The sequence below is a fragment of the Elephantulus edwardii genome, unplaced genomic scaffold (genome assembly GCF_000299155.1).
Source record: "Elephantulus edwardii isolate Elephantulus edwardi_28Jun2011 unplaced genomic scaffold, EleEdw1.0 scaffold00019, whole genome shotgun sequence".
NCBI classification, from domain to species: Eukaryota; Metazoa; Chordata; class Mammalia; order Macroscelidea; family Macroscelididae; genus Elephantulus; species Elephantulus edwardii.
This window is the reverse complement of record NW_006399769.1, coordinates 18,744,456-18,766,768: the sequence shown is the minus strand read 5'-3', so window position 1 is coordinate 18,766,768 and position 22,313 is coordinate 18,744,456. Positions and strand designations below refer to the sequence as shown.

The 22,313-nt window shown below is 38.4% G+C and overlaps 1 protein-coding gene across 1 annotated transcript in view; it reads right to left on the bottom strand.

The window, feature by feature from the left end:
* The window catches only part of PRKD3 (protein kinase D3), a 138,073-nt gene that overhangs the window by 111,194 nt on the left and 4,566 nt on the right, over positions 1-22,313 (bottom strand). The gene's annotated exons all lie outside the window — the stretch shown is intronic.

Below are 22,313 nucleotides of genomic sequence, written 5' to 3'. Positions count from 1 at the left end.
AGGGGAAGACCCTCTATGAGATGGATTGATTCGGTGACTGGGGTAATCGGGATGGGTGTGTCAGAGGCGGTGCGGTTGGCGCAGGACAGTGCAGGGTTTAGGGCTGTTGTGCATAGGGTCGCTATGAGTCGGAAATGACTCGACGGCACATAACAACAACAACAACAGCAAGCAAAAACCAAGAGACGCTTAAAAAAAATCCAAAACAATGTAGATAAAATAAACGAGGCATTAGAGGTACTGGAAAAACAAGGAACCACAATCCAAAATATGAGGTCCAATGTTTGTTTCAGATGCTGTCAATATGATGGAAGGACACTTGAAAAAGAGTCGAAGAGATGGAACACAGAACCAGTGAAATAGAAGATAGAATTGTCACCAATGATCTGCTAGAATAAAATGCAGAATCAAAAAGGAAGAAAAAAGAAGAAAACCCAAGAATAATGTAGGACATCGTCAAGAAAAAGAACATGTGCATCATCGGAATGCCAGAACAGAAAGAAGCAAGTTAAAGCCATCGAAAAAGTTGTGGAAGAATTACTAGAAGATAACGTCCCAGGCATAATGAAGAATGAGAGAATATATATTAAAAAAGCTGAGAGAACACCATATAGAACAGACCCTAAAAGAAACAAACCAAGCCATAACATAGTCAAATTTGCCAGAACCAAAGGAGAGAATTCTGAAAGCAGCGAGGGAGAAACAAAGAGTATCCTATAAAGGAGAGCAAATAAGATTAAATGCAGATTTCTCAGCTGAAACCATGTGAGCAAGAGCAAGACAGTGGAATGATATACATCAAATACTCAAAGAACACAAATGTTAACCAAGAATACTGTATCCTGCAAAATTGGCCATCAAATATGAAGGGAAGACCAAGATATTCCCAGAAAAACAGAACCTAAAGTAATTTTTAAGATCAAGACCAGCACTGCAGGAAACACTGAGAGATGTCCTTTATACAGAGGTGTCACAGAAAACAGGATGAACCAAAGTAATTAGCAACAACACCAAAAATAACTCAACAAAATTATAGCAGTAAAACATTGTCTCTCAATAATCACACTGAATGTGAATGGTTTAAAAGCACCAAAGAAGAGAAAAAAAAGTAGTAGATTGGATAAAAAAACAAAATCCATCAATATGCAGTCTACAAGGGACACAGCTGAAAAGTGAAGATAAAGTAAGACTAAAAATAAAAAGGTGGATGAAAACATACTAAGCATCTGGCAACCAGAAAAAAAACCAGAAGCAGCAATACTAATTTCTGGTAAAATAAATTTTAATGCAAAAACCATCAAAAAGGATAAGGAAGGCCACTACATAATGATTAAAGGGTCAACAGAACAGGAGAACATAACAATAATAATTATCTATGCACCAAATAATGTTGTTGTTGTTGCTGTTAAGTGCCGTTGAGTTGTAGACAACTCATACCGACCCTATGAATGAAAGAGCTGAACAAATGCATAACTTTCATTGTTTCTCCATGTTCATAGAGTTTCCAGAGGCAAGCTACTTCGGAAGTGGATGTCACTTCTGCTTGCAAGCTTGTTTTAATTGGGGAGCACCACCAAACACTGTTTACCATTGGTAACCATTATCGCATTTGACACAGTGTCACAGTGTTTAGCATCACAGCAACCATGAGTTACCTCTGTACAGCAAATGCACAGACCAGTGCTATAACACTTAGAAGAATGTTTGACCAAAAACAATTAAAACCAGGCCCGAGGGCCACAGATTGAAATCACCCACCTTTGGCTTGGTAGCATAACTTTCTATCCACTAGGCCAACAGAGTTTTCTCTACGGAAATGCTATAGGGTAGTTTTACTCTATTCTATAAAGTTGTTATGAATTGGAATTGACTGAACGGCACACACATAAAACAACAGTATGTACCTGTCATCATTACCACAATATAAATTACTATATCCCTTTATAATTTCCTTCCAAATATTCCATATAAAGAATTACAAGGGGGAGCTCTGGTGGCCTAGTGGCAAGAAGCTGCACGCAATCCCAGAGGAACACGGTTCAAATCCACCAGATGCTCTGCCGGAGAAGGAGGCGCAATATCCTCCTGTACCAGTCAGATCTGATTTGACGGTACACGCACACAAAATAAAAAAAAAATAAATAAAAAAAAAGAATTACAAGAAAACACTAATAAGAAAAGGCTGGAGAAAGTATAGAGACACAGGAACTCTTATACATTGGTGGTGGTATCATAAAATAATACAATCACTGTGGAAAATGGTTAAAAAAGGTTCTAAGCAGAGCTACCATATAATCAGCAATCCCACTACTAAATATATATCCAAGAGAAAAAATAACTTGACACAAATATTTGTATACTCATGTTCACAGCAGAATTATTTATAACAGCAAAAAGATCAAGCAATGTAAATGTCCACCAAGAGATGAATGGTTAAATTATGGTACATAAACACAATGAAATATTATATAACATTAAGCTTAAGGATGAAGCTATGACATCTCACAACATGGATAAACCTGGAGGTATGGGGAAAAAATACAACTCTGACACATATCTTTCCTGATTTTAAACCATGCAATGCTTCCTTGCTCTGTCTGCATAACAGCCTCTTGGTTTATCCATAAGGTTTTGCCGGAGCAAAATTAAGTGTTCTGGAATTCCTTTTCTTCTCAATGTTAGCCATAATGTGTTATGATCCACACAGAAACTTTTATTCATTTCAGGATTATCACTAACAAATTTTAACAAACAAGGAATCCTAAACACCTGTAGTTATAGTGTGTATTTTTCACTTTGGAAGCCACTAATATTAGATCACCAAATAACACTACTGATAATTAATATTATGTGATCACATACTACATAATAGTTAATGTGATAAGCATATAAACATAACATTTAAGATATATGGCTATTTTAAAACCTCACTAACCACTGCACTGGTTCTGGCTAACAGTGACCCTCCTCCACTGGGTTTCTGAGGCTGTAAATGTTAACAGAGAGGAGTCTGCCCATCTTTCCATCTTTCTCTAGAGGAGTGGTTGGTAGATTTGAACTACTGATCTTTGGGAAACAACAGAACACACTATGTACTATATCACCCGCTCCTTTTTGTGTACAAATAGACACACAAAACTAAATTGATCTCAGTGGTACGTATGATTCCCAGACCGATCCTGAAATTCATGCTTTTAATTATTACACCATATACTGCTTCACAAGAATTCCTTCTTTCAATCAAGAAATGCTTGTTGAGTACTTTCTGTGGACATGATGGTTGACCTCATACAGCAGTCTTATAGTAGCTACATTTAAAACAATTTTACAGTGGCATTATTTAAAAGAACAGTTACAATCAATATTAACAGTAAACTGCAAGCTATGTAAGATGCCAGCATCTAACTCAGATCAGGGAGGCCAGAAAAAGACTTTCTGGAGACGTAAGTAGATGAAGAGGAAGGAGAAAAAGTATTCTAAATAGAATAACAAGAGCCACGAAAGCTGAGAAGATAGAATATAACACACTTGAAGCTTAAGAGAGAATATGGAGTGGAGATATGATTTGGGGAATCTTGATCTTGTAAGTAATCTTAAATGTACAATTTCATTTTCTAATTAATCTACAATAACACTTTATATATGTAAAAACACATTTCTGTCACCTACTTACTGCTGAGCTACAAATAAATGTTCACTGACTTAATGGAAAAGTAACAAGGGCAACAGAAAAAAACCCAAATTTCTTGTTAAATTAGATCTAGCTCAAGGAGTATAACAATCACTGTACCAGAAGGAATTGGCTGACACTGAAGAATTTCATGAAACAATGTATAAGCAAGATCCTGTGGTGATGAAGGAAGAAGTTCAAGCTGCTCTGAAAGAATTGGCAAAAGACAAGGCTCCAGGAATTGATGGCATACCGACTGAAATATTTAAACAAACATATGCTGCCCTAGATGTGCTAAGTTGGGCCAAGAAATCTAGCCAACTGACTGGAAGAGATCCCATTCCACAGAAAGGTGACCTGACAGAGTGTGGAAATCATCCAACAATATCATTAATATCACATGCAAGATTCTCCTCAAAATTATCCAAAAATTAGTGAAGCAGCACGTTAACGGAGAATTGACAGACATATAGGCTAGGTTTAGAAGAGGTCATGGTACTAGGGATATTACAGATAATAATAGATGGATCTCGGCTGAAAGTAGAGGGTACCAGAGGAATGTCTATCTGTTTTTCATTGACTATGCAAAGGCATTTGACTTTGCGGATCACAACAAACTGTGGCTGACTCTGAGAAGAATGGGAATCCCAGTACATGCAATTGTGGTTATGTGAAATCTATACCTGGATCAGGAGGCAGTGGTCAGAAGTCAAGAAGAAACTGCATGGTTCAAAACTGGGAAGGTGTATGCCAGGGATGTATTCTGTCTCCATACCTTTCCAATCTATATGCAGAACAGATTATCCAGGACGCTGGGCTGTATGAGGAAGAATGTGGCATCAGTATTGGTGGAAGATTCATCAACAAATTGCGTTATGCAGTTGACAGAACCTTGACTGCTGAAACTGAGGAGGAGTTGAAGCACTTGCTGCAGAAGGACAAGGACTGCAGACTTCAATACAGATTGAAGCTCAACATCAAGAAAATAAAGATTCTCACTACTGGGCCTATTGGCAGCATCAGGATGGATGGTGAAGAGATTCAGATTGTTAACAGGGTTAGTTTGCTTGGCCCCACAATCAACATTCTTGTATTGGCAGCCAGGAAATCAAAATACAAACTGCATTGGAAAAAAGATGGCTGTCAGAAACCTCTCCAGAATACTGAAGAGCAACGGCATCAGTCTGGAGACGAAGATGTGCCTGATCCAGGCCATAATCTTTGCAACTGCTTGTTATGCATCAGAGAGCTGGACAATGTCTAGGGATTATAGAAGAGAACTGATGCCTTTGAGCTGTGGTGCTGGAGAAGAATTGACTATACCATGGACTGCTGGAGAACAAACAGGTTTGTCCTACAGAGGGTGAAACCAGTCTGCTCTTTGGAGGCAAGGATTCTAAGGCTTTGTGTGACATACTCTGGCCATGCTTCATGGAGGGACCAATCGTTGGAGAGGGACATCATGCTCAGAAGGGTGGAGGGACAGAGAAAGAGAGAAAGACCATTGACGAGATGGATTCATACAATGATTGGACTGGGGTAGTGAAGATAGGCGTGTCAGAGACAATAAAGTTGGCACACGATAGAGTAGGCTTTAGGGTTGTTGTATATAGGGTGGCTCTGAGTCGCAAGTGACCTGATGGCACGTAAGAACAAACAACAACAAACTAGGAAGCTGAATCACAGAGCTTTAACTGAACATTAACAAGAGTGCATGGAAAGGCTTCTCTGCTCATAAACTACTGAAGATACTAAGGAATCCTACTTTATTCATGTTACAGACTGTTCAAAACTAGTAGGTGGACATCATACAAGGGTCTCAGGTTTATTCCTCCGGGTGAAGGATTACAGCTGGTGATACAAAGGGGAAAAGCAGAGCTTGAAAAAGGATTCTGCAACTCTTAACAAGCTGATATTTCTTGTTTTGAGTCACTGTATCATTTCTGTACCATTAAAACAAGATTTACTATGGTCTTTGGAAGCAGGAGTGGCATCCACTTGTTAAACAACATGCCTCTGGAGACGATGAACTTTGATAAATGACAAGAGTTATAGAAAGGCGTTAGACCTTTTGTTCACAGGGTCACTATGAGTCGTGTTGGACTAGACAGCAATCAAAAACAAGTATGGTCTACTTTACATCAGTAATTTAGCATCCATTCATTTTCCTCTTTTCTACAGTATAAATAATTATAGCCAGGGAGGGAATTTGTTTTCCACCTTGGTATCCTTCACTGTATCTAACCTAGCCCTATGCTTGAATAAAGTAAATCATTAGTATTTGTTAACTGGTGAACTATAACACTAGTACCTTCCAAGAGAGAATTATATCATATTATTCAGTTCTTTGCAAATTGACAAGGAAAGAAAATTACTAGCAATGACTTCCCTCTAAAATTTTGGGCTATCACTGCAACCTCATTCAATTGTAGAATTAGGAGGTGATTTAAAGGCACAGTACTATATTTTCAGTATGCGGAAAATAATGAAATGACAAGCTCATAAAACAAAATATATAATTTAACTATGCAGCACATAAAAATTTCTTTTCAGATTAACATTTATCTGGTCCTTATAGTTGCTGTTTTCCATTAAACTACAAGCTTCTCAACTCTAGCTGTTTATCAGAATTACTGATAGGGCTCTTATACAGATTCCTTTAAGAGATTTTAATTTAGTCAGTATGGAGGAGTAACTGTTTTGATTTTTTAAGTCCTCCAATTAGTCTCCAGTACAGTTAAGGATGAAAAACACTATTATAAACCAAACCACATTTAAGTTGCATATAACTTTGCAACCATATACATTGAATTTGCTAACATTTAAGACTCCTGCTTCTTCTAAATATGACAACTTGAAAATTTTTGTTAATTTTTTTAAAAAATAGCTAGTTATCAAGAAGTTCTCACTGATAAAACAAGTCTGAAAATTTTCCCGTGGATTGTTTAAAAGCAAGAAAGGGAAAGATACAAAGAATGAAATAAAGCAGCTCATGTCAACACTTGTCAAAGCTCATGTGATTATAACCAATTCACCCAAAACTGCTGAAATACGGGAAAAACATGGCAAGCAACTTGGTTCACACACCTTTCACACTAGCTGGCACTGAGTCAGTGTGTGTTAGAATATATCTGTGTTCCACAAAGTATAGAAGACGATTGTTTGTCAGAAGTAGTTTACTAGGTCTTCCTTCCAAAGTACCTCTGGGTGACCTCCAAGCTTTCGGTGACCAGACAAATATGTTAATCATCTGCACTACCTAGAGGCTCCACACTCTTTAACCTGCTACCAAAGCAAAGACATTTGACTGTATGGATACTAACAAACTGTTGCTAACTGAGAAGAATGGGAATCCCAGAACACTTTATGCTAATTATGCTAATGCAAAACCTATACTTGGACCAGGAGGCAGTCATCAGAACAGAGCAGGGAAACACTACATGGTTTAAAATTGGGAAGGGTGTAAACCAGGGCTGCATACTGTCTCCATACCTTTTCAATCTTTGTGCAGAAGAGATTATCCGGGAGGCTGGGCTCTATGAGGAGAAATGTGGCATCAGGATTGGTGGAAGAATCATGAACAATCTGCATTATGCAGATGACACACCCCTGCTTGCTGAAACTGAGGAGGACCTGAAGCACTTGTTGTGGAAGGTCAGGGATTGCAGTCTTCAGTATGGTTTAAGGCTCAATATCAAGAAAACAAAGATTCTCACCACTGGGCCGATTGGTAGCATCAGGATAGATGGCGAAGACATTGAGACTGTTCACAGTTTTGGTTTGCTTTGCTCCACAGTCAACACTCTTGGCACCAGCAGCCAGGAAATTAAAAGACGTATTGCAATGGGAAAGTCTGTCGTTAGAGACCTCTCCAAAGTACTGAAGTACAAAGATGTCAGTCTGGAGACTAAGGTGCGCCTGATACATGCCATGGTCTTTGCAATTGCTATGCATCAGAAAGCTAGACAATAACTAGGGAGGACAGAAGGAGAATTGATGCCTTCAAGCTGTGGTGTTGGACAAGAATATTGAAATTATCATGGACTGATAAGAAAATGAACAAGTTTATCCTGGAGAGGGTGAAGCCATGCTGCTCCTTGGAGGCAAGGTTTCTGAAGCTTCATCTGACATACTTTGGACACGCTGCAAGGAGGGACCAGTCCTTGGAGAGGGACATCACGCTTGGGAGGGTGGAGGGACAGCGCAGGAGAGGAAGACCCTGGATGAGATGGATTGACTCAGTGACTGGGGTAATGAGGGTAGGTGTGTTGGAGATGGCGAGATTGACACAGGATAGGGCAGAGTTTATGGCTGTTGTACATAAGGTAGCTATGAGTCACAGATGACTCAATGGCATATAACATCAACAACAACAACATGAGTCACAAGAGACTCTATGGCACATAACAATCCTGCATTTAGGGATCATAAAAGTTAGTACTGTTCACATAGCAATATTACTTAAGAATACAAACAATAAAAGGGAAGAAATGAAAAAAAAATTTATGAAATGTAAAAATTTTTCAAAGGAATCAAGAAAGTGAAACACAACATAAATATAAAATATTTACATATAAATCAGTGTCAGCAAGAAAAACAATTATGCCAATTATAAAACAGGCTAAAGCATCTGAAAGGATTACTAAAAATCATAGTACAAATGCAAACCACAACTACCATGAGATAATACTTCCTATTTACTAAATCAAACCCACTGGGAAAATCTACTGTCAAGGATCGTTTCAAGGAGTTAAGGAGAAGTGATGTCAGTTTAAACTGCATCAGACAAGCCATAGCCTTTTCAATCACTTGCTGTGCTTCTGAAAGTTGGACAATGAATACGGATAACAGAAGAGTGGATGCCTTTGAAGTGTGCTGTTGGAGGAGTACTGAATATCCCATGGGCTTAAAAACAAAACAAAACAAAACCAAAACACCAAATAAATGTCTTGGAGAAAGTGCAACCTTATAAAAGGAAAAAGAATGGTAAAAGTTCGTCCTACACTTAGGCCACATTGTTAAATAGGGCCAGTCTTTGGAAAAGGACATCATGGTTGGAAAGATGGAGGGTCCGTTAAAGAGAGGACGACCCTGGATGAGTTGGATTGATACCATGACTGTAGCAATGGAGTCAAATGTAATGAAGATGATGATGAGGCAAGATTAAGATCCATGGTTCATGGGTGAATGACTCATAGTTGATTTGACAGCACCAAATACAACCCCGGCCCCCAAGGTGACTCCAATTCCTGGTGAGCCTTCACTGGATAGCTAGGGCTGCAAATCTTAATTCGAGGAGGCTACTTATCTTTCTCCTGAAGAGCAACAGGTGGATTTGAACAACTGATCATTCAATTAGTAGCAGAACAAATAAGCAACTATGTCCATTTTGTGTGTGTGTGAATTTTTTATTTAAATAAACAAAAGCATAAATAATATAAGTAGCCAAAATGCTCTTGAAAAACCAAATTAGGTCAAGGTTCAAAACAAACAAAAAAACCAGTTGTGTATCAATGTACCTTATTCTAGCAATTTAAGTTGGTAACAATAAAATAGTTATTCTGATAGAAGATATTAAAGACATACTCAGTTTTAAACAACTACCTTTTAAGACACTAAATCTAAACACTACTTGGAAACAGGGTATATACACTACAACCACCATGGGCTTGAGCCAAATGATTTCAAGCAGAAACGCAAACTCACTATTTCTTTCACGATCTAAGAAAATCTTTATTGGAAAAAAATTAAAAATAAAATCAGTTCACCAGAAGCCATCAGAAGTATGTCCAAGCAGATTGTTAAAATACATACATAAATAGGTATCTTGTGAGAAGTCACAAATTACAGCAGCACTCATTCAGATTTAGGGTTTCTGACCAAGCTAGAAGTCTCTAATTTTACAGAAGCCTACTGGTAGGTGTGTGGGAGTCAGTGAGACTGATTCAGGACGGGGCAGGCTTCAGAGCTATTGTGCCTAAGGTCTCCATGAGTCTACAAGAAACTCCAGAGCACATAACAACTATGACTGTTCTACGTTCACGGTTGCCCAAATGTAGAAAACTCCTGTTTTTCAGATTTGTAATCACAGTTATGAGAATGAGCACCACCTTGGGGCAGTTGCTGGGCAGTGGGTTGAGAGCCCCAGTTCTGAGAACTGCTCTGGTGCCACTTGGAATCTGGCTGACTGTACCCATCAGCTTTGCTCTTTCCTCCTCCATTTCCACCATGGTCACCCTGTAGCCTCTTTGTTGTTGGGCACCTCCTCTCGCACCACGGATGCCTCTTGCTGATCCAGGACCTCCTCTCTGTGAATAACTAGCTCTCCTGACAGGAGCAGCATCCTTTGCCACTCCACCACCCCCTCCTCTAGCTTCAACTTGAAAATCTTCACAACCATAATATGAATCTTCATATCCATCAAAACAGTTATGGTAATCATGGCCGTAATAACCATAATAATCTTCATATCCATAATAATCTGGAGGGTAATCATAACCTCCTCTACCTCCACGCCCTCAACCTCTTGTTGGAGGGGGCTTATAAGGTGGACCTGAATCGTAGTAATCATTACACATTTTATTTTTTGCTGCTTGCCTCTGAGCTTTTCTTTCCTTTTCTGATCAGGTGCCTTAGTAAAAACAATCTCCGTATTTTCTCCCTCTGTATCTTTGACATTAATTTCTTCCTTAGCCTTGACAGCACCATCTCATTCATCAAAATGCACGAATGCATAATCTTTTAGTTTCTCACTCACTCCAGTTTTCTAAACTGACTAAATGCCTCTTCTAAAATCTCTTGCTACAGTATTTTTAAGGTTTACAGCCACGTTTTTTGTTGTTATGTGCTCTTGAGTCAACCACGACTCATTGTTATTGTTGTTATGTGTGACTGAGTAGTTTGTGACTCATAGCTACTTTATGTATATTAGGACTGAAATCTGCCCTATCTTGAGCCACTCTCACCATCTTTGACAGACCTAATCCCACTGCTCCAGTTACTGAGTCAATTCCTCCCATCCTGGGTCTTTCTCTCCTGTGTTGATCCTTCACCCTTCCAAGCATGATGTCCCTCTCCAAGGACTGGTCCCTCCTGGCCATGTACCCAAAGTATGTGAGACAGAGCCTCAAAATCCTGGCCTCCAGGGAGCAGCCTGGTTTCACCCTCTCCAGGACAGCCATATTTATTCTCTGGTAGTCCACGGTAGGTTCAACATTCTTCTCCACCACAATTCAAAGGCATCAATCCTTCTATCATCCTTAGGTATTGTCCAGCTCTCTGATGCATAGCAAGTTAACTGTGAAGACCATGGCCTGGATCAGGCACATCTTAGTTTCTAGACTGAAATAGTTGCTCTTCAGTAATCTAGAGAGGTCCCTTACAGCAGACTTTCTCAATGCAATTAATCATTTGATTTTCTGACTGATGGTACCAAGAGTACTGATTGTGGAACCAAGCAAGCTGAAGTAACCAACAATCGCTATCTCTTCTCCATCCATGATAAAGCTGCCAAACGGCTCAGTAGTGATAATCTTTGTTTTCCTGATGTTGAGCTTCAATCCTTATTGAAGACTACAGTCCTTGACCTTCTGCAGCAAATGCCTCACATCCTCTTCAGTTTCAGCAAGCAAAGTTGTGTCATCTGATAATACAAGCTGTTGATGAGGCTTCCTCCAATCTTCATGCCACATTCCTCCTCATAAAGCCCAGCCTCCCCAATGATCTGTTCTGTATATAAACTGAAAAGATGTGGAGAAAGGGTGTATCCCTGAAGCACACTTTTATTGATCCTGAATCATGTTCATAGTGACCCTAAAAACAATTGCTCTGAATCTTGCCCTATCCTGAGCCAATCTTACTATCTCTGATACACTTGACCCCATCGCTACAGACACTGTGTCAATCCATCCAGTCAATGGTTTCCCTCTCACCCTGACTTTCCATGTTTCCAAGCATGATGTCATTCTGCAATGACTGGCCTCTCCTTGCAACATGCCCAAAATATGTAAAACAGTTTCACCATCCTGATTTCACTTTCCCCAGGAAAGAAGGAAAGAACTACTTATTCACTTGACTGCCCATATGAGCCTCAACTCTTACTCAGCACCATAGTGAAGTCTGAAGTCTCTGATCTTCAATAACAAGCATTTCAAGTCCTCCTCATTTTTAGCAAGCAAGGTAGGGTCACCTGTATAATACAGATTTATGATGACTCTTCCTCCAATACTAATGCTACGTTCTTCTTCATGGAATCCAATTTCCTGAAAGATCTGTTCAGTATATAGATTAAAAATATATGGAGAAAGCATACATCCCTGATCACTCTTGATTTTTTAACTATGCAGTGTTCCCTTGTTGTGTTTGGACAACAGGTATTGGTTTAGGTATAAACACAATCAAGTGTTCTGGGATTCTGATTTTTCTCAATGTTAGCCATAATTTGTTGTGATCCACACAGTTAAAAGCCTTTGCATAGCTGGTAAAACAAGATAGGCATCTTCTGGTGTTCTGTTTTTGGCCAAGATCCCCTGACACCAACAGTAATATCTCTACTACTATGGAGGAATTGCAGGCTGCTCTGAAGGACTTGGCAAAAAAATAAAGCCCCAGGAATTGATGGAATACCAATTGACATATTTCAGCAAACAGATGCTGCCCTGCATGTGCCTATCAAGTTGTGCCAAGAAATCTAGAGGACAACTACTTGGCCAACTGACTGGAGGAGATCCATATTTATTCTCATTCCAAAAAAAGGTGACCTGACAGAGTGTAGAAATTATCAAACAATATCACTAATATCACACACTATCAAAATCCTGCTGAATATTACCCAGGAAAGACTTGAACAGTACATTGACAGGGAACTACTAGAAATACAGGATGGGTCCAGAAGAGGTCATGGCACTAGGGACATTATTGCTAATGTCAGATGGATCTTGGCAGAGAGCAAAGAGCACCAAAAGAATGTCTGTCTTTCATTGTCTATGCAAAGGCATTTAACTGTGGGGATCACAATAAATTGTGGCAAACCTTGAGGAAAATGGAAATCTCAGAACACTTACCAAGCTTATACAAAACCTATACTTGGACCAAGAAGTCCTCTGAACAGAGCAAAGAAACACTGCCTGGTTTAAAATCAAGAAAGAAGTGTCAGGGATGCATCCTGTCCCCATATCTTTTTAATCTGTATGTAGAACAGATCATTAAGGAAGCAGGGCTTTATGAGGAGGTGTGCGACATCAAGATTGGAGGGAAACTCATTAACAACTTATGATATGCAGATGACACAACCTTGGTTGCTGAAACTGAAGAAGACCTGAAACACTTGCTGTAAAAGGCCAAGGACTGTAGTCTTCAATATGGAAGAAGACTCAACATCAAGAAGACAAAGATTCTCACACTGTGTCAATTGGCAGCACCAAAATAGATGGAGATGAGACTGAGGTTGTTAGCAATTACAGCTTGCTCTAGCAGTTATAGCTTGCTCGGATCCACAATCAACACTCTAAACACCAGCAGTCAGGAAATCCAAAGACGAATTGCACTGGGGAATTCTGCTGTCAGGGATCTCTCCAAAGTGCTGAAGAGCAATGACGTCAGTCTAGAGACAAAGGTGCGCCTAATCTAGGCCATGGTTTTCTCAATTACTTGTTATGCTTCAGAAAGTTGGACAATGGCTAAGGATGACAGAAGAAGAATAGATGCCTTCGAGTTGTGGTGTTGGAGAAGAGTCTTGACATACCAGGGACTGCCAAGAAAACAAATAGGTCTGTCTTAGGGTGAAACCAAGTCTCTCCTTGGAGGGTAGGATTTTGAAGCTCCGCCTCACTTACTTTGGGCATGTGTCCTTGGAGAAGGACATCATGCTTGGAAGAGTGGACGGACAGCACAGGAGAGGGAGACTCCAGATGAGATGGATTGATACAGTAACTGGTGTGATGGGAGTTAGTATGTCAGAATTAGTGAGACTGGCTCAGGACAGGGAAGGGTTCAGAGCTGCTGTACAAAGGGTCACTATGCATCTCAGGTGACTCAACCAATAACATTTGACGGCAGGTCTGGAAGCAGGAGTGGTATCCATTTCCTAAACAACTTGCCTCCAGAAACTGTGAACTTTGATAAATGTCGATAGTTGTAGAGGGGCTTCAGGCCTTTTTGTTTATAGGGTCACTATGAGGAGTGCTTGACTTGAAGGCAACAACAACATCAATTATAGCCTCTTCTAAATTCAGTTTGTATCTCTGGATGCTTTCTAGCAGTGCACAATCCTAGCTGTTTTGAATAATCTTCATTATTTTGCTTACATGCATTATTAATAATATTGTTTGCTAATTTCCATATTCAATTGCATCACTTTTTTTTTTTTTGTAATGGGAATAAATATGGATCTTTTCCAGTCAGTTGGTCAGGTAGCTGTCCTCCAGATTTTCTGGCAAAGCTAGAGAGTACATCCAGTGCTGGATGTGTTTGGTGGTATATGTCAACTGGTATTCCATCAATTCCTGGGGCCTTATTTTTTGTCAATGCTTTTAGAGCAGCTTAAACTTCTTCCTTCGTTACCATGTATTCTTTATCATATGCTACTTCCTGAAATGGTTCTGAATTAGCCAATTATTTTTGGTAAAGTGACTCTATGTACTCCTTCCATCTTATTTTTTTCTTTTTTGCTGTTTTTGGTGTTGAGTACTAATGAATCGGATCCAACTGGCACAGGACATTGCCCCTCCTTCTCCAGTGGAGAATCTGGTGGATTCGAACCACATGCCTTCAAGATTGCAGCACACCTTCTTGCCACTAGGCCACCAGAGCTCCCTAGTGTTCAACATCTTAAACTTGTTAGTGAGATGGTTATTTCCTCACTTTTTAAATTCAAGTGGGATAGATTCAAGGTCCTATTTTTGTTCTTGTGGATTCGTTTTCATTTTCTTCAGACTCTTTTTGAACTTGAACATGAGTAACTGATGGTGTACCTAGCCTGGCTTTCACAGCTGATACTGACCTTCTTATGATTCTTTCCACAAATGTAGTCAATTTGATTCCTGTGTAACCCATCAGGTGAAGACCATGTGTATAATCAGATTGTGGTTTTTATAAAAGATATTTGTAATGAATAAAATCATTGATTGTATAAAATTCAATCACTCTGTATCAAGCCTCCTTTCTGTCATCAAGTCCATAATTTTCAACTATTATTCTTCCTTGTTCTTAAACTTTGCATTCCAGTTACCAATTATTATGACTATTGATTGCATATTTGATCAGTTTCAGATGCCAGAAGCTGATGAAAATCTTTAATTTCTTCCTCTTTGGCTTTAGAGGGGGAGGGGGTGTGTATGTGTCTTTGTGTGTGTGTGTGTGTGTGTGTGTGTGTGTGTGTGTGTGTGTGCGCGCGCGCGCATGCGCGTGATAGCTGCATTCATAGAACTCCTTGTAGATAGATAGACAGACAGACAGAAAGACAGAACCCTGTCGTTCACAGCATTGACTCAGGATGGACCTGGAAATGTTCTTTTTTACTACAAATGGAAATGAAAGGTACAATCTACCAAAACTCACCAAAAAAGAAGTAAATTTGAAAGTCATGATTTATTAAAGAAATAAATAAACACTAACTCATTCTATACTGAGTACCAAGACCAGGCAAAGAACTTACTCAGAAGGAAAATCACAGATCAACCTGCATCTGACTATGGAGCCAAGCAAACTAAAGCTGTGAACAATTTCAATCTCTTCCCCATCCATCCTGATGCTTCCAATTGGTCGAGTGGTGAGAATCTTGTCTTCTTGACATTGAGCCTCAATCCATATTGGAGGCTGCAGTCCTCGACCCTCTGCAGCAGCTGCTTCAGGTCCTCCTCAGTTCGCATTAGCACGATCAAGTGTTCTGGGATTCCCACTCTTCTCAGAGTCAGCCACAGTTTGTTATGATACACACAGTCAATTTGCATAGTCAATGAAACACAGATAGACATACAATTCCAATTAAAATCTCAGTAAGATATATTGTAAATATTGACAAATTGATCCCACAGATTATATAATTTCATAGCTGTCAAGTCAGAACCGACTCATATCTGACCCTCCAGCAGACTCTGTAATACAGACTGTAAACTCTCTCCCTAGGGACCACTGGTATATTTGAGCTGCAGCAGCACAAATCCCTATGGACTATGTCATCAGAGATCTTGAAAGTTTAATATAGAAAGGCAACAGATCCAAAACAGCCATCATAAGATTTGATGAAGTTGCAGGACTGGTACCATCTGACTTCAAAATTCAGGATAAAGCTACAGAGAACAAGACAGTGGGATATTGGCCAAAGAATAAACTGTTGCTCTTAGGTGCCATCAAGTAGAGTACAAGTCACAGCAACCCTACAATATCTGAATTCTGTGCCATCGTCACCATCTCTGACACTCTTGAGCCCATTGCTTCAGTTACTGTGTTAATGCACCTGGGTGAAGGTCTTCCTCTCTTTCACCATCCCTCCACTTTTCCAAGCATGGTGTCCTTCTCCAAGGAATAACCTCTCCTAGCAACAAGCCTAAAGGATATGAGATGACGCCTCATCATCTTCGTCTCCAAGGAGCACTCTGGCTATACTTCCTCCAAGACATAACTTTGTTCTTTTAGCAGTCCATAGGATATTTGATACTCTTCTCAACCCCACAGTCCAAAGACATCAATTATTCTACGGTCATCCTTATTCACTGTCCAGCTCTCAGCAGCATAACAAGTGATGCTTGAAATCGGGCACACCCGAGTCCTCAAACATCACTGCTCCTCACACAAATACAATCAACCTATTTCTGACAAAGGTAATTCAATGGATAAAAAAGTCTTTTCAAAAAATGGTACCAAAACTCTATCTACAGGCAGAAAAACAAAACAAAATCGAAATTCAGATCTTACAGCTTTCCCCAAAATCAATTAATGGCAGAACATAGACTTAAATGTTAAATTTTACACAATAATATGGAAGAAAATCTAGGTGACTTCAGATTTGGAATTGAGTTTTTAGACATAACACTAATAACAGCAAAACAAAAATGTGCTGTCAGACTTGATTTAAAGTCAAAACTGCTCTGCAAAAGATACTGTTAAGACAATGAAATAATAAACCACAGACTGAAGAAAATATCTACAAAACTAAATTTTATAAAGGGCCAGCATTTAAGATACACAAAGAACTAATGAAATTCAGAAATATAAAAATGATCTAATTAAACCTTGACAAAATCTCCTAGAAGACATACTTAACACAAGTAAGTACACAAGAAACTCAACATTATATATAATTAAGAAATTGAACATTAACGGAACAGATTCTACCACACATCTAATATATGAGTAACACCAAATGGTGACAAAGATGCAGGGAAATAAGAAACTCATATTTACTGCTGGGACAATGCAAAATGGTAGAGCCATTTTGGAAGAGTGACAGCTTCTTATAAATAAAGTTGAACATTGGCTTTCCATATGACCTGTAAGCATTTACTCAAATGAACTGAAAATTTATGTCCACATAAAAACTTAGACACAAGTGTTTATAGCAGCTATATTTATAATTGTGGAAGACTGATGGGCAAGCATCTGATAAATAATCGGGTCAGCTATGGGTCGGTTCTAACTTGAGAGCACACACCAACCAACCTTTATTCATAACTGTCAAAAAGATAGAACCAATCAACACTTCCTTCAACAAGGAAATGGATAAACAAACTGTAGTCCACCTATGTCTTAGAAAATTCCTGGGAATAAAAAGAAATTAACTATTTAAATCACAAGACATACAAAAACTGTAAAAGAATATAAATATGTTGTTGTTATGTGCTGTCATTTGCAACTCATAGCGACCCTATGTACAACAGCCCTAAACCCTGCTCTATCCTGTGCCAGTCTCATTGCCTCTGACACTCACATCCTGATTACCCCAGTCACTGAATCAATCCATCTCATAGAGGGTCTTCCGCTCTTGTGCCGTCCCTCCATCCTCCCAAGCATGATGTCCCTCTCTAAGGACCTGTCCCTCCTTCCAACATGCCCAAAGTATGTCAGACAAAGCCTCAGAATCCTTGCCTCCAAGGAGTAGCTTGGTTTAACCCTCTCCAGGATGAATCTGTTTGTTTTCTTGGCAGTCCATTCAATACTCTTCTCCAGCACCGCAGCTCAAAGGCATCAATCCTCCTTCTGTCCTCCCTAGTTATTGTCCAACTCTCTGAAGCATAACAAGTGATTGCAAAGACCATGGCCTGTATCAGGCACACCTTAGTCCCCAGTAGTTAGTCTGAAAAAATTATATGCTATTTAATACCAATTATAAGACACTCTATAAAAGGTAAAACAGTTTAATATTGTTCTAAAAATGAAGGTATTTATTTGTTGTTTTTGTTGTTGCTGTGTACTGTTGAATTAGATCCACTGGCATAGGAGATTGCCCCTCGTTCTCCAACAGAGCTTCTGGTGGATATTGGTGGCTCTTCTGGCATTTTAAATATCAGTTCTTATGAATAATAATTAGAACGGTTTAATTCAGGATATTTAATACATCTAAGGTTGCAGGCTCAAAGAATATACAAACAGTTTAGCTTCATGAGAATTGTATTCAGTGGTTATAAACTGTACTATATCATTCATCTGTGGTAATAATGAATAGGCAATGCTTGATAATAAAGAAAAACGTGGTTAGTTACAGTACAAGAATTTAAAAGTATAAACTCTGAAGCTGGGTTGCCTGTATTTATTTCAAATTCTTACTCTAAAAGCTTCACAAAATTATTTTAACCCTGTTCTTATCTGTAAATGAAGATTTCAGTAGTACTTGCCCAAAGGTGAAGAATGACTAAATACCAAGAATTTAGAACAGAATTAGGTACCTGAAGTCATGTAATAAATAATAGCTACTATTAATCTCAGTTCTTTCGTATATGCAGATAGATGGAATTTACTGGAGGAAGTCATCTCTATTAACATAAAACCTGTTACCACCACCCTCTATCAAAAATTATTTTTTAATAATACTTTTCTTGATAGATTCAAAATACTTTCAAAGTATCATGCAACTAATTATTTCAGAATTCTAAGACTTAAAATATAAGCTGTACACGTATAAGAAACAAAAGTAGAAGACTTGCAGCAAGCTATCCAAAACAAGAGGGGAGATAAAAGGAGCACTGGTGTAATGGGTGGTGTGCTGCTGACACAAAGGCCATGCTTCTATGGTAGGCAGACTGCACCAGTAACTCTATAGCAGAAAGATGGGCAATCTACTCCCATAGGATTCAGAACTCTGGAAACCTGCCAGGCAGTCAACTGTGATTAAGTTTCTACTCTACCACAATAAGTGAGTGAGTGAAGATGAGTAAGGAACTTAAAATTCTCTGTGGTTAAATATTGTAGATTAACCTGGTTCCCTTAAAGACTTTTTTAACAAGACCTGGATCAGGCCATCCCTTCAGATCTTTCTGTCTTTAGCAGTAAAGACTCAAATTGAAAGTAAACAATTGAGAATTTCATAGCTGTAATTTCATAATCTAAATCATCCCAGTTTATTTGACAGATACAGAAACTATGATTCAGAAGAGTGAAATAACTTGCCCAAAGTTACATGGTAAATAGGGTTGACCTAACTTCTGGCTAAATACTCCTACTGTACTGGTGGTGGCTTAGTGGTTGGAGTTGTGCTGCCAATCCAAAGGCACAGTGTTGAAATCCACCAGCTGCTTCATGGGAGAGCAATGTGCAATCTTCTCCAATGCCATTTACAGCTTTTGCAAACCCCCTGGAGGGTCAGCTATGAGTTCATTCCAACTCAACAGCACATAACAACAACAATATACTTAACAAACAGCAGTTTAGGATTTTAGCTCATGTTACAAATACTCAAATCACTATGATACTGATTCACATTCAATCTATAATGGTATTAATTTCAGGCATTTAAAAATTTGTATATGCTTTATTTATCTGAATTACTCTTTTATTTATGCCCCTTTTATTTCCTTCCCAACAGTCTAATTTTTCATGATTATTACAATTTCATTTTCATGTGACATCTTATATCTACATGAAAATATTATATTACTGATTTTAGAACAATCCAGTAAGAAAACTCTAGGTTGCTTCTCTATACATGTAAGATGCAACACAGAAGCCATCAAAACATAGTTTATGAGTTTCTATGGTTTCAGATAAAAAGGAAACATATGTAAATTATAAATATTTCAGGTAAAATTTTTCATTTAAACTAAAATTACAATCTAGTTGCAAAAAAATATTTGTGGAACATCACTTTAAGAATTGAAGGGATCCTCTAAAAGTTGAACATAGAAGTTCCCTATGATCCAGCTATTACATCGCGTGGGATATACCCCAAGAAAAGGAGAACTCAAATGGAAACTTGTACACCAATGTTCATAGCAGCATTATTCACTATCACAAAAACATGGAAACAGCCCAGATGTTCAACCACAAATGGACTGAGAAGCTGTGGTACATTCAAACAATGGAATAGTATGCAGCACGCAGGAGCAATCATTTTGTAAATTACTATCTAACTTGGGAAGGACTGGAGAGCATTATGCTATGTGAACTCAGTTCCACAAGGATAAATACTATATAAAAACCATTATTATAGAATGAATAGGAGGATCCAAGGGGGGGAAGATGGAAATAGAAGAGTGAGGATGGGGGGTAGGGTGTTAATCACAGAGTTGCACAATGCAATGGGCGGGTGGGTGAAGAAAATGGGAAGTATCTTTTTTTAAAATAAGCCCATATATTCAAACTTTGTAAATAAATCAGTACAAAATAAAAAAAAATAATTGAAAGGAAACTAAAAGCAAAGATACTGAACAATCCATAAATGGTTCTATGGATCTACAAAAAATGAATTATTAGTCTTAGTTATTGTTACGTACCATCAAGTTGACTATGACTCATAATGACCCTATGAACAACAGATCTGTAACTTGCCCTATCATGCATCATCCTAATGATCTGTCATGCCCAATGTAGTCATCATTCTGTAATGCATCTCCTCGAGTCTTCCTCTCTTTCAATGGCCCTCTGCCTGTCCCAGCATGATACTTCCCTCCCAGGACTGATTACTCCTGAAAATATGCTTCACAAAAGTAAGTGAGAAAAACTCTCATTGTACTTCCTTCAAGACAGATAATGTTTGTCCTTTTGGCAACCCATGGTATATGTGATACTCTTCGTCAACTCTACAGTTCAAGGATACTGATTCTTCTTTGGTCTTCCTTATTCATATTCCAACTTTCAAATGCATAGGAATCAAAAGAAAATACCATGGCTTGGATCAAGAACACGTTGGTCTTCAAACTAAAACCCTTGCTCTTTAAAACTCTAGAGCAAACAAAAACAATCTTTTATTTACATGTGTTTTACATATTTTGTATATTTTAGTAAAAGCTGTGGTGGTATTATAATTGACAATAAATTTACACTGTCAATATTATTTGTGAATAGTTGCTTTGTTATGACTATTAATCATTAAACTCCTTTAAAAAAATGCCACAACAACCAACTCTGGAGCAGTTTTTGATAGCAGATTTCCCTAATGCAACACATCTTGATTTCTTGACTGTTGTTATCATAGAAAATTAAATCACTGACAACTTCAATCTTTTCTCTTTATCATAATGTTATTTATTGACACAACAGTGAGAATATCTGTTTTCTTGGTGCTGAGATGTAACCAATATTTTCTTTCAGTCAAGATCCACTTGATATCAGCAATGATTATCTTTTGTGCCATGATCTCTTCTTAATCTAGCTTAAATTGATGTATTGTTTGTTTAATAATCTTCAGCAATATTTTATCTGCAAAATGATGTTAATAATATTGGTCAATAATTTCCACATTCTATTGTTGTTGTTTTTGTTATGTACCATGGAGTTAGAACATACTTTTTAACTGACGCTGCAATCACATGTGAGGAGAATGACCATCTTCCATGGAGAAGTTGGTGAATTTGAACTGCTTGCCTTTGGGTTGGCAGTATAACTCTTTACCAACTAAGCCACCAGAGTTCCCTACATTCTGTTGGACCACTTTTTGTATTTGGAACAAATATTGATCTTTTCCTGTCACCTGGTTAGGCAGGTGTCTTCCTATATATTAATAGAAACTGGTGAGCATGTCCAGGGTTGGATCTGTTTCTTGCAACACCTTAATCAATTTCTTGAGGCCTGGTTACTTTGCAAATGCCTTTAGAGCAGCCTGGACTTCTTCCTTCAGTACTATTAATTCTTGATCATATGATACTTCCTGAAATGTTTTGGTGTCAATCAACTCTCTCTGACAGAGTGACTGTATACTTTTTCCATCTTCTTTTGATGTTTCCTACATCATTCAAGATTTTGCCTGTAGAACCTTTCAGTATAGCAACACAAGGCTTAAATTTTGTTTCTTTTAGTGAGAAATGCTGAGTAAGTTCTTCCCTCATAGTTTTCTAACTTCAGCTCCTTCCACATTTCATTATAATACCACGTCTTTTTGAGCTACCCTCTGAAATCTTTTGTTCAGCTCTCTTACCTCAGCACTCCTCCACCTTGTTTTGGCTTCTTTCGATTACAATATAACTTTCAGTATCTCTTCTGACATTCATTTTGGTCT